General features: G+C 40.8%; 1 protein-coding gene across 17 annotated transcripts in view; it reads right to left on the bottom strand.

The window, feature by feature from the left end:
- Positions 1-13,266, bottom strand: part of LOC127534328 (GTPase IMAP family member 9-like) — a 268,581-nt gene that overhangs the window by 209,955 nt on the left and 45,360 nt on the right. For 2 of the 17 annotated variants that reach the window (XR_007942432.1, XM_051949239.1), the window contains exon 1: positions 3,679-3,939. The exons of 14 other annotated variants lie outside the window; for them this stretch is intronic. The gene's annotated coding sequence lies outside the window, so the exon portion shown is untranslated. Of the gene's footprint in view, positions 1-3,678; positions 3,940-8,929; positions 9,194-13,266 lie in introns of those variants that run through there. One more of the 17 variants, XM_051949240.1, reaches the window with a different exon arrangement.

Raw genomic sequence — 13,266 nt, 5'->3', positions numbered from 1 at the left:
AAAACAAAACTAGGGAGCGCACCATTTGGAAACATCCAAATATACATAAAAGGACAGCGGACAGGTTTGTACAAAACAAAAGCTTATTCAAGTAAATTCAGAACTCATTGGTTTTACCTACCCAGTCCATTTGGACCAGATTCTTTTTCAACCTTAAGAGAGTAAGATATTTTTTCCATGACATATATTTCATACACAGCATCCATCCAGTCTTCCATGGTGGGTGGTTCTACTCTCAACCATTTTCTCATTACAGATTTCTTACTGGCTGCCAAAAGTATAGTCAGTAGTTTTTGTCTTCCCTGTTCCATGTTTCAAACAAAATATTCCCCAAATACAAATTTTCACAACTGAAAGGAAAGTTTACATTGAATACATTTGGAATATGTTTGTGGATCTCTATCCAGCAGCATCTTATCAGTGATGTGCAGTGAGGTTCATGGCTGGTGAGGCACTGACTCCTCAAGAGTCAGATTTACGATTGTAAGAACTGAAAAAAGCATCTTATTTCACTATTCATCCAACAGCATGCAACTACTGATAATGCTTCATATCCCATCAGCATTCCTCTTTCAGTTACACTCACAAACCAACACACACATTTACACAGGAACATATTTGTCCAACAAAGAACTTTCTTTGATAGCTATTGATAGAGCACCCATCTTGTGTTTAAGCAATTCATCCATCCATTCTCTATACACCGCTTTATCCTCTCTAGGGTCATGGGGGGTGCTGGAGTCTATCCCAGCTGACTGAAGGCAGGGGACACCCTGGACAGGTCACCAGTCTGTCACAGGGCTACATATACAGACACACAATCACACTCACATTCACACCTACGGGCAATTTAGAGTAACCAATTAACCTCAGCATATTTTTGGACTGTGGGAGGAAGCCGGAGTACCCGGAGAAAACCCACGCATGCACAGGGAGAACATGCAAACTCCATGCAGAAAGATCCCAGAACGGGATTTGAACTGGATTTGCAAGGCCAAAGTGCTAACCACGACTCCACTGTGCAGCCCTTAAGCAATTCATATATACTGTAAACAAATTAAAGTACAGAGATGTGTGCAGACCTACTGGCTTTAGCTTGACACCGACTTTGGATTTCCTCACCTGCCTCCCCTGACCGCACGTCACTGCATCTTATTGAATACAGTCCCCAAAGATATGGAAATGGTTGACTCCAGTAGTTCCACAAAGTCTCCAGCAGGCGTCTCCATTACCCTGATAACGTTTCTAAACGGGCGTAATGCAAAATCTAGTAACATTTTTACAAACAGAATTCCCTCCAAGTGTTTGAACCAGTTGAAACCCAATGAAGCTGGCATATTTTCTCCCAGCTCTCCTGTGTTATCTTTATCTGTATTTCTTTCTCCCATTTCTTCTTTATATAATCTGTGTTCTCTTGTTTTGATGTTAGTATGCCATTATATAATTAGGAAATTATTTTGCTGTCTGATCTGGGTTTAATTAATAATAAAAATACCTCCAAGAACCATGGATCCCCTGTTTCTAGCTTTCCTTTAAGATTTTTGTTCAAATGATGTCTCACTTGTAGGTACCTAAAAAAATCATCCTTTCCCAAACCATTATCCTTTTGTAGGGACTCAAAACTTGTAAAGGTCCCTTTGTGGGTAAATGAGAAGTAAGTAGTCAAACTTTTTGAGATCCATATTTTAAATCTTCCATCCATTTTATTTGGTGTGAAATCTGAATCGTAGGCACACCACCTCATAATTTTAGATACATCTGTCAAATTGCAATTATTGATCATTTCTTGGCAGGACTTGAAGAAACTGCCTGAGATTGAGTCTTCTGGGATCTTCTGTTCTACTTGTAATTTATTATCGCTAAGTAGAGCTGTTGTTGGGATTCTGTTAATCATTGTTCCCTCTATTTCCTTCCATGCTGCATTGTAGGTTGGTGAACATAAACAGACTAGAGGTGTCAGTTGAGCTGCATGGTAATATTCCTTTAAGCAGAGAAGGCCCATTCCACCCTTATCTGTTCTTAATTGTAGTGTCTTGAGTTAGATTCTGGCTTTTTTCCCCTGCCACAGATACCTTGCTATCAATGTGTCCCATTCTAAGAACTGTTTAGGTGGTATTTTGACTGGCAGACACTGGAAGAGGTACAACATCCGAGGCAAAATATTCATCCTGATTGACTCTACGCGGGAGCTTAAGACTCAAAAAGGGAATGACATTCCATCTTTGTATATCTGAATTTACTTTTGAAATCAACGGGCCATAATTAATATCATGTAATTTTGAAAAGTCTCGAGATAACAAGATGCCCAAATATTGAATAGATTCAGCGTCCCATTTCCAGTTGTATTTAGTTCAAACTGAGGATGGAGGAGTATAGTTAAATGCCAGTACTTCAGTTTTGCTTACGTTAATTTTATAGCCAGACATAGAACCAAATTCCTCTAACAGTTCCATCAGCTTAGGAAGCGTCTGTGTAGGCTGTGTTAGACTTATCAATAAATCATCGGCAAACAGAGCTAATTTCTCTTCCCCTGATGGCATTGTTACCCCTTTTATTTCTGGTCTTTGCCTTATTAATTGACTCATAGGTTCTATAAAAAAGGGCAAAAAGAAGTGGTGATGCACAACAGCCTTGTCTAGTTCCTCTTTCTAAAGTAAATGAGTTGGTCAAATCACCATTTATTTTAATTCTTGCAGTTGGTTTGTTATATAGTGCTGCAAATGTGTTTATTATACTTGGATGAAAGCCAAATTTTGAAAGTACTTTGTAGAGAAAAGACCACCTCACCGAGTCGAACGCCTTCTCTGCATCTCGACTTAATATTAGTGTCTCCAATTTGTGTAGTGAGACATGTCTCATCACATGCAATGTTTTCCTGACATTGTCTTGGGTCTGTCTTTGTCTAACAAAGCCAGTTTGATCTTTGTGTATTAATACTGGTAGAATCTGTTCTATTCTTTGAGTTAAGATGGACGTGAATAATTTATAGTCATTATTTAGGAGACTTACTGGGTGGTAGTTTGTCCACAGAAGCTTATCTTTCCCCTCCTTAGGTATGACTGAAATCATTGCTTCCCTCCATGAGGGGGGGATGTTTTTGTTTTCTAAAATCCAGTTAAAAGTTTCTAGTAGTGTCGGCATTAATTGATCCTGCATAGTTCTGTACCATTCTGTGGTATAGCCGTCTGTCCCTGGCGACTTCCCCACTTTCATTTTCTTGATTGCTAATTGTCAGAGAGAAACTCCGCTAAGAGCTCTCACGTAACATAAGAAGATCTTCACCAGACCAGAAAACACACAGACACCAGTAGTTTACTTGCAAGGGTAAGAGGACAGTGCCAGCTACAAAGCACTGTCCCCATACATGGTTCATTTATACAGAAGTAGGTGTGGGTTCATGGCTGCATAAGATAAGAAGTAGCTCAAGTTACACAAATGGGAGTGAGCTGAGAGAGTGGAAAGGTACTAAGATGTGGAGGCTAGGGAAGCGAGAAGTGTGTGCAGGTATTTTATAAAAATTATCATGTAAAAACACTATACAAACCTGGTTTAATTACGGCTAAACCTTAAACCTTGGTCTCTTACGGCGGACCACCTGCCAGTGGCACTATTTTATTCTATTTCACGGCCTTTTATCGTTTCATTACGGCGAAATCTAACCAAAGAATTCTTTCTCACCCGTGGTTCTGATCGGTGTCACTTCCTGGATCGGATCCTTGGATTCACAACACCAGCGTCGAGGGACCGCTTTTCCTTTCACCGACCTGGCCACGAATTCACGTCCCAGGATTTTCAGATCTCGCTGCTTGGCGACCATCGCTGTCCACAGACTTCGGTGTTGGCTCTCCTCGACGTCGGGAAGGAATCTTCGGATCCGGCTCGAAGGACCAAATTATATGTCAGAGAGAAACTCCGCTAAGAGCTCTCACATAACATAAGAAGATCTTCACCAGACCAGAAAACACACAGAGACCAGTAGTTTACTTGCAAGGGTAAGAGGACAGTGACAGCTACAAAGCACTGTCCCAATACATGGTTCATTTATACAGAAGCAGGTGTGGGTACATGGCTGCATAAGATAAGAAGTAGCTCAAGTTACACTGACATTTGAAGAGCTGCTGAGAGAGTGGAAAAGTACTAAGATGTGGAAGCTTGGGAAGTGAGAAGTGTGTGCAGGTATTTTATAAAAATTATCATGTAAAAACACTATGTACAGTCAGTTAATGCCCAAGGGCTTGATTATGATAAATGTATTTACAAGTTCAACTCTAACATTCCCTCCTGTTTATCATGATCAAGAAGTGTAAAGATCAGTTAACAACAACTTGTAAAAACATTTTCTGCTGTCACGTCATTAACCTACACTTCAACATCACCATTCTCATCATTCGAGTCATGTTGTGGTTCTTCCATTTCGAGTGCAGCATACGCAACAACAGAAGTGGTTATCATTTTAGAAATCATGGATCTCAAACATGGTAAAATGCAGGTAGCAAAAATGCAAAATAGTAACAAAATACATACACTTATAATTACAAATCTCTTAATAGTCTGAAAAACATCACCAGATGTAAACCAGCCTGAAAAAATACCTTTGTCTTGGTTACTCAAAATGTCCTTTTTGATCTCATCCAATTTCTGTCTGATTAAGGTGTAATTACCTTTGTGGTCAGGAATGTATGTACAACAGTGGTCATTAACAACTTCACAAACTCCTCTAAAGCTATTCTGTTCTGGAGAGTCATTTGCTTGATAGCCTCAAGTTCAGGATCGTTTTCCAGCTGATCAGTTATGTCAATTAGTGCGTTAGTAAGGTTCTTAAGAGAAAACCAAAGCTTATTTACACTTGTGGCCAAATTTGCTGTAAAATCTGCTCTTCATTTGAATTCTGTTTTTATTCTATCCATTAGTGCATCAAATGCGTTTTTTAAGTCTACATTATCATGTTTAAAAGGGTCATGGTTAGTGCCGTGTCCTGTGAAGTTTCCTTCAACACGACAGAACTTGAAGCCCAAATAAGTTCTGACCAGTTGGTGGCATTCAGGACCGTTCAAATGGTGGCTTTTTCTTAGGCCTTCTAAGGCCTCTACTGCACCTGTTGGGTCTTCCTCTGGTTTTGGTAATCCTGCGAGTGCTCGGTCAACGTCTCTGCCTGTCCATGGTCTGGAAACCAAAATAGTCTCACGGGTGTCCGGAGCACCATCAACAGTTGTGCCAAAACGTGGATTCGCTACTTCTACAATAGGGCACAACTCTCTGTCGATTTTTGGGGTTTCGTCTCCAAAGTCATCATCTGTGTCATTACCATAGTCAGCTGGTGTATGTGAGGTCAAGTCTGGATATATTTCAGGTTTTTTGGCAGATTCTTTTCTACTCTGGCTCCTAAGTTCATAGTTTTTTGTTAAACCACGTCTTCGTTTAAGGAAGTCGTCTCTTTTTTCTGCAGAAGTCATTTCCTTTGGTTTAACGACTTTTGGTTTCTCTGGCGGTTTCGGCGCGCTGGAGCGTCCTCCCTGCGCATCTTCACCATCAGTGGTTTGTTGTTGCCTTGATTGAACCTGTGTCCCCTCATCTGGATTAACCAGTGCTACAACCTTTTTTTTGCCTTTTTTCATTTTTGTCTTTCCTTTTCGTTGCTCTGAGTCTGCTCTGTTCTAGCCATTTATCTGAGAGTTTGTATTCATCCTTTCTGCGCTTCTTCTTTCTGTCACTTTTTGTCTGAAGGATTTCAGTTTTTAGTTTAGTTTGGAGTTCTAAGATTTCTCTCTCATCTAATTTGCCCGAGAAATTATGTTTCTTTCTCCATCTTTTTTGACTTACTATTCCTGATTCTTCCACATATCCTTCCATAAACTTCTCATCGCCTTCTAATACGCTGTGTTTTTGTCCCATAGCTGCTTGTTGTTGAGTTCTCTGGCACGAGACAACGGGAGGACACTAACACATCCTTCTACTGCAGATAAACTGCAGCGGTGTTAGTTTTTATGAGTCTAGCTCGCCCTTAATCCCCCTGTCACCAGTATGTCGTCAACAACAAGGAAAACAATAAACTAGAAATTCAGCAAGGTACTCTAGACCTTATAATGTGCTTGAATTTCTCAGTCACACTTCACATTCACACCAGTGTACACTGTGCCTGGTTTAATTACGGCTAAACCTTAAACCTTGGTCTCTTACGGCGGACCACCTGCCAGTGGCACTATTTTATTCTATTTCACGGCCTTTTTATCGTTTCATTACGGCAAAATCTAACCAAAGAATTCTTTCTCACCCGTGGTTCTGATCGGTGTCACTTCCTGGATCGGATCCTTGGATTCACAACACCAGCGCCGAGGGACCGCTTTTCCTTTCACCGACCTGGCCACGAATTCACGTCCCAGGATTTTCAGATCTCGCTGCTTGGCGACCATCGCTGTCCACAGACTTCGGTGTTGGCTCTCCTCGACGTCGGGAAGGAATCTTCGGATCCGGCTCGAAGGACCAAATTATATGTCAGAGAGAAACTCCGCTAAGAGCTCTCACATAACATAAGAAGATCTTCACCAGACCAGAAAACACACAGAGACCAGTAGTTTACTTGCAAGGGTAAGAGGACAGTGCCAGCTACAAAGCACTGTCCCAATACATGGTTCATTTATACAGAAGCAGGTGTGGGTACATGGCTGCATAAGATAAGAAGTAGCTCAAGTTACACTGACATTTGAAGAGCTGCTGAGAGAGTGGAAAAGTACTAAGATGTGGAAGCTTGGGAAGTGAGAAGTGTGTGCAGGTATTTTATGAAAATTATCATGTAAAAACACTATGTACCAGGCCCGGACTGGCAATCGGGAGAGGCGGGACTTTTCCCGGTGGCCTGCCTCCTTATTGGCCTGCCTGGACAGGCCAGCCACGGACTGGCAGGCCAATGAAAAAACGTTGATCGGCTTTTTGGCAGACAGGCCCATAGATATATACAACCACTAGATGTCTCATGAGCGCTGTCAGCCTATGGGGAGCAACGTCGCCACATGGCGGCCATCTTGGGACAGGGCTGCTCGATCACTCATAACATTAAAGTCAATGGAGCATGGATTTTAAAATCACTGTAGATTGATCAATTTTCAACCGATTTTAGAACAGCTTGGTTTGTTACATAAGAATAATTAAAACCATTGAATTCATATAAAAATTATATTAAGTAGATAGGTAATAAAGAAATAGCTATACACACACAGATATTATACTGTCAATCTTTAATATTTGCAATATTCAAATAGACAAAATAAATAAATGATGATGAACAAATAACAAAAAAGTAATGCTAAAATGAAAAAATAATGACATTTGAACAAAAAAATAAATAATAAATAAAGAAAAATAATAACAAGGTTCCCACTCTTTTCAATAAATCATTTTCCAGGATTTCTGCAGTGTCCCATAACCAGCTGAAGTTACAACAATGGAGTGGGCAGTTTTTAAGTTAATCTAGCCTTCTTAAAAAAACAAGATTAAAGGTTGATGACCAATATCTCTAACTAGCTGCACAGTATCATGTTAAGCTTTTGAATTTATTTATTTCTAAATCTCAGGCATGAAAATTGTCTGCTAGCTGTCTTTTTAGTCAAAGGTTATTTAGTGTCGTACTATTCTTAATTTATGGTTTATACTTATATTGTAATCTTCACAATTTTATCCTGCTGGTTTGAGGACTGCAGTGAGGACCTTCCACTTCTCTAAACTTCAGGCTGCCACTGCAAAAAAATAAAAAATGAACACAGATATCATCTTTTTTCAGCATAAATGGATGTAAATGTAATTTTATTATTTAGCATTGCACTTCTTTATTACTATCAGCTTTCTAATGCACAGATAAAAACAAAGCTCAACCAAAATCAATGCACAACAAACAGAGATGTTGTCTTTTCTTTTCATGAACCTGGTGCCTACATTACCCACAATGCATTTCTGCTGCAGGCTAACTAATCCAGGCATAGATGTATACAAACAATAAGTCTAAGGTCTCAATCAAAGTCTCTTAACAAGCAAATAAATACAACCACAACCACAAAGAATGTAATTTCACCTAAAGATTAGGTTCTCAAAAAACGTTGGTCTCAGGAAAACCTAATAATTGAAAATCAGATTGTGAGTAACACCATCTTCAATGTGAGTAGCCAGGCAGAAAAGACACACAACTATGCCGCATTTTTCAAAACGAAAAGCTGCGATTTCGGAAATGAGCCTGAATCATAGCCACGTTAACAAGGTTTGTAATAAACTAAACCGTTTGTAAATCAATCAAGAATTGAGCGAGTTATGAGTGTTAAAGTGAGGAAATCATCCACCTTACCATTGACTACAGTACAGTGCGCCAGAGCAGTCCCCTGTCCTAAGATGGCCGCCAAGTGACGCCGCCGCCGACTCCGTCTTGAGACATCCAGGCTGAATCCCAAACCCCCCCTACACACTCCCCCTCCACTACCGAGTGTCACTCCAACAGAAGTCACACTCGCAGCTGTGGAGGGCACCTATTATTGAAGGGGGAGGGTATAAATACGATCGTCAGGAATGGGACGCCCTGTCGCCTCACCGGAAAACAGAAGACGTCATCGCCATGGTAACACAAAGACGCCTACTGTCATGGCTGTAGCGCTGTGGCACAGGTTGAAACTAACAAGGATCGCTGCTACTTCCAGAAGACGAAAGCATCCCACTTTTTTCACTGACATGTTTTCCAATCCTATTATCTGGCATTTCAGATCCAACAAATGAATAAATGAATTCTGTCAGTTGTGTTCAAATTTTAAGGTGTCAGGGGGTGCACAATTAAATCAAACGTCAGCAGAGAAGAAGATTTGTTTCTTTTGTTTTATCTTTTACACCACTCTTTGTGATGTTCTGTCAGTGTGAAAAAGGTGTGGGAGAAATAAAGAACACATGTGGAACTTACATCAATATGTTGTTTCCTCCTCCATTTCGACGTTGCACTTCCTGAAAAAGTTGTCCAGAGTGAGCATCGATGCAGACTCGCTATTTAAGGGCTGAACAGTCCACTCTCCCTCCACACTACGCGGTTTGGGACGGCCCATAATATGGAAGACCCTCCACGGGAACGCGCAAACGGAGGGGTAGTGTGTAGGGGTAGTGTGTAGGGGGCGGTTTGGGATTCAGCCCTAGTGTTTGTAAATATCTATGACTCTCTGGGCCTGGTCTCAAAAGTTGATCGGCTTTTTGGCAGACAGGCCAGAGACAGCAGCGCTAGAAGCCTTACAGAGTACACGCCCACCCTCCTGTCACTCACACAAAGAAAGTGCTCTGAGCTCTAAATCAGAAGGATAGGGATTGGTCAAAGTGACATTTTTTTAGAAGAAACGTGCCATGATTGGTTATTTGCTTTATGGCCCGCCCCTTCATAGCGAGAACGGGGAAGCATGCACTGCAGAGCGGGGATATGAGAGAGTGGAAGGAGTGAAGATTATGGAGCACCCTTAAGTTTACAAACGGTCGGTTCTTCTCACAAATGCATCATCAGACTTCAAAGGCCAAAATATAATAAAAATGTCTGGCCCAAATAAGCTCCACAGGTGTCAGGTGGGTTGCAGGAAGCCTGAAAACGTTTGAGACCCCCTCTTCAGGTAGGATAGGCAGTTGACTCACAATTTTCAGTTCTAAAATGAACATTGGTGTTTGCATATACTATTAGCTATGACCAGCTGACATCTAAATGATTTGCTGACAAAATAATAGATATTTTTTAATTCCACATCTTATATAAATAATAGGAAAAGGAAAACACTGGAAAAATTGGTGAGGGTAGTGAAGAGATTACAGAAGAGAAAAGTTCTGGACTGTATGGAGCTGTCCTTAGGGCTGTGTTTAATAGACTTACTGTCTGTTTAGTAGTGTTGTAATTGCTATAACATAACTGTAAAAGGCATATTTTTGGAAGGAAAAAAAACTAAATTTTGGTGCATTATCCCACGTGACACAACCCTTGCGGTGGTGGAAGTGGTCTGACTGATTGGAAATCTCCCGGCCTGAATTTCTTTCCCAGTCCGGCCCTGCTATGTCCAGTCAGTTAATGCCCTAGGGCTTGATTATGATAAATGTATTTACAAGTTCAACTCTAACACTAATTGAATTTCTTCTTTGGTTATTTTTGATAGTAGTTTTTCATTTTGATCATCAGTGACCTTTGGAAGGTTTATCTGGGCCAGAAAGGCATCCACTTGGCTGTTGTTGCTCAGCTGTAGTTCAGAATATAATGCTTTGTAATAATTTAGAAAGCAATGCTTAATTTTCTCCCGACACAATTCTATTTCTTTTGTTGCAGTTTCTTATTTTGTGTATGGTTCTATCTGCTTGTTGTTTTCTTAACCTATACGATAGAAGTTTTAGTGATTTTCCACCTACTTCATAATATTGTTGTTTTGTAAAAATAAGTTTTTTCTTAATTTCTTCAGTATTTATTTCGTCTATTTCTTTTTTTAATTTTATAATCATACATTTACTTTCTTCTTTGGGGGACTTTGCATGGTCATTCTGGAATCTCTTCAATTCCTTCTCTAAAATTTTAAGTTTTTGTTCTCTCATTCTTTTCTCATACGAAGAAATAGCTATTATTTTCCCCCTTATTACTGCTTTCAGTGCATCCCAAAGAGTAGGTCACTGCATGAAAAGCCAGATTATCGACCCTGTGAATTCCGGAAAACCTACCTAGTTCTCCACAGTTCTTGGCTGTTCTTAGGGTGTGAACAACCACTCAGAACGGGCTGAGGACGCCCTAAAACGGAATGGATTTGTGGGGTGGGGGGTGAGGGGGTGGGGAAAGGGGGGGAGTGACGTCGCACCTGGGGCATGGCAGAGGTGTGAAAACTAATTAGCATCCAGCCTTCCTGTCTCGCGTGACTCGGGTCACTGATTGGATGAAACAAGACATGGCAACAGAAAAAAACTGTGTCATGATTGGTTGAAAGATCTGTTGCTATTGGTCAACCCCTGGGCCATGAAATCCCCCCCCCCCCCCTCATTCCCCCACCTCCTCATCCCCTCACACACAATAATAATAATACTTATTATTATTAATATTTTAAGAAGGCATTAATAAATATGGGTCATGTAAAGTGTCTACTTAGTTAACCTGCATACTTGTCATTGTTAACCAATGGGCTAAAAAATGACATTTAGAGACATGTTGAAAAACAAGCGCTTTATTGAACAGTCTACAGTTTCAGTGATCTGAAATCAAAATAGGCTGTTCTTTAAAAAAAAATACAAAAAAAATTAAAATGAAAAAAATGAAATAGAATTGGTCAAAGTTTCAAAAAAATATATACAATTCAAAACTAAAACATTGTTGAATGTCACTCCGGGCTGGTCGCAGGCATCAGCTCTGGAATTAAATGTTTCCTGGCTGCTGCCCTGTCGTATTTCAATGGCTTCAGTCTTTCAGACGGCTGTCCATTGTAAAAACGTCTGTGACGAAGAGCTGTGTACCTTCCATCAGCTTCCAGCCTGGCCTGTAGGGCAGCACACAAGTTAGAAAGCTCCTGGCTGCGGAAGGATGGAGGCCACACAATCCATCCATGTACGCCATCTACACTGCCGTCCTCCTCATCCGACATCATGTCCGCTGTGATGCCATTCCAGAACTCCTGTTCATCTGGAGCAAGGACCGTCTTCCTGGCATCCAGCAGCTGTGAACACAATCAGTACAAGAAATCAATACATTTGCTAATGTAACAGAAAAATCATATCATAGAGACCAGCAATACTATTCTAACCACATTTTATATAAAACACACACTCCCATGAATGAAACTAATCAAATGAATCAAAGTAATATCTCTTACTCTCTTTCTTCTCTGCCGACTCCGGGCAGATGACTTAATCGCCTCCGCCTGATCCGCCATGTCGGGTTGACTATAAATTCCTGCGCAGAGTAATGGGTTTTACAAGCAGCTGGAAAAGAGTAAATGAAGCCGTTATTAGCTTGGAGAAGATGGAGGACGACATATCACTGCTTAACGTTACCAATTCAGAAGATTGTACCAAAACTCAATAAAAAATATCCTACAAATGGAATATATCCTTACCACAATTTTAGGACTCTCCTCTTTTCCGCTGAATTTCCTCAACGCCCTCGCGCTGGACAAAGTGTTTATTTGGGCTTCCATGGCAGACATCCTCTCCTGCAGCTCAGACACCGCTCCAGCCTGTCCAGCTTCTCCCCCAGCTTCTGCTCCAGCTTCTCCTCCAGCTTCTGCTCCAGCTTCTCCTCCAGCTTCTCCTCCAGCTTCTCCTCCAGCGGTGCTCTCTGGCAGACAGCCCGCTGATAATGCTCAACAGTTTCTTCTCAGTGTCTGTCGCAGGTCTGACTGAAACCAGTCGGTCATGTCCAGGCTGTTCATTACGAGGAGCCTGTAGTGAGACTGGTGATACCGGGCCGCCATTGTAGAAACTCACGTAACAAAGACCACTTCTTTGTCCGTTCGTTTATCGCGCGGTTCTTGCGAGGCGACGCGTGTGATTGGACGAGCAACTCTAACGTGATGACGTCAGTGAAGCAGCATTTCTGAAAGTAGCAGACTTCTCCAGGCCTGCTTTGTGTTGCCACAGTCAAAAAAAAAAAGACTTCTCCAGGCAGCAGAAGGAGATTTAGAAATTTAAAAGTTTTTTCACTTAAATTCTACCTTCAAATTTAAATGGCTTAAAAAATGTTTGGAGCTACCAGAATCACTCTGGAATTTTATTCCACACAATGTATTTAAAAAAGTAGGAGGATTAAAATTTCTAATGAGCTGCAACTTCTCAGTTTCTAAATTGCCGCTGAAACTCTCAAAGTATTATCAGCAGGCATTAGTTTCTTGGAAATTGTGTTATGTTCACAACTTTTCTCCACATAAAGAAATACTTTAGCACAATGGGCAAATTACTATTAAAAACAAAAGTGTATATAATGAGAGCTGGATTGGGAGGGACATAATCTTTGTGACATCCTTATTTGATGATAATGGAAGTCTTTATAGCTGTGAAAACTTCCTAAAGGCTAAAGCCTTTCCAGTGAGATACAGAGAATTTGTTACTATTGTGAAGGCTATTCCATCTGGCATGATTGAGTTAATAAAATCCCACTTAAGTTATCAAAATGTTAATGTTCACATACCTGTTGAGGGCATTGCTGGCAGATGTGTGGTAAACACATCCACTGTACAGTTAAGCAACACGAGAGAAAAGGTGACTGTAGTCACGCTGCTCTGCATGGAGTTTGAGATGTAGGATTTTGAC

The sequence above is a fragment of the Acanthochromis polyacanthus genome, chromosome 6 (assembly GCF_021347895.1).
Source record: "Acanthochromis polyacanthus isolate Apoly-LR-REF ecotype Palm Island chromosome 6, KAUST_Apoly_ChrSc, whole genome shotgun sequence".
In the NCBI taxonomy this organism is placed as follows: domain Eukaryota; kingdom Metazoa; phylum Chordata; class Actinopteri; family Pomacentridae; genus Acanthochromis; species Acanthochromis polyacanthus.
The sequence above is the reverse complement of the archived record's forward strand: the minus strand, read 5'-3'. Positions and strand labels throughout refer to the sequence as shown.